Source organism: Penaeus monodon, chromosome 20, assembly GCF_015228065.2.
Source record: "Penaeus monodon isolate SGIC_2016 chromosome 20, NSTDA_Pmon_1, whole genome shotgun sequence".
NCBI classification, from domain to species: domain Eukaryota; kingdom Metazoa; phylum Arthropoda; class Malacostraca; order Decapoda; family Penaeidae; genus Penaeus; species Penaeus monodon.
The window spans coordinates 23,413,241-23,413,464 of record NC_051405.1 but is presented as its reverse complement, the minus strand read 5'-3'; positions in this window follow the sequence as shown (position 1 = coordinate 23,413,464).

Sequence of the window (224 nt, the reverse complement as noted above, 5' to 3'; positions counted from 1 at the left end):
GATTTATTCTCTATATTGTCACTACGTCACATGGGGATCCAACAACGAAACTAAACAATTTTAGTTTAAAAGAAAAAGATAATATTTACTTGAAAATATATATACTATGATGCGATGTGAAATTACATTTGTTATCAAACATGTTTTCCCCATGGAAAAAAAATCAAAATTTACTCAACCGTGATCAAAATCGTTACAAATGTAGGTACAGTCGACCAAACCCC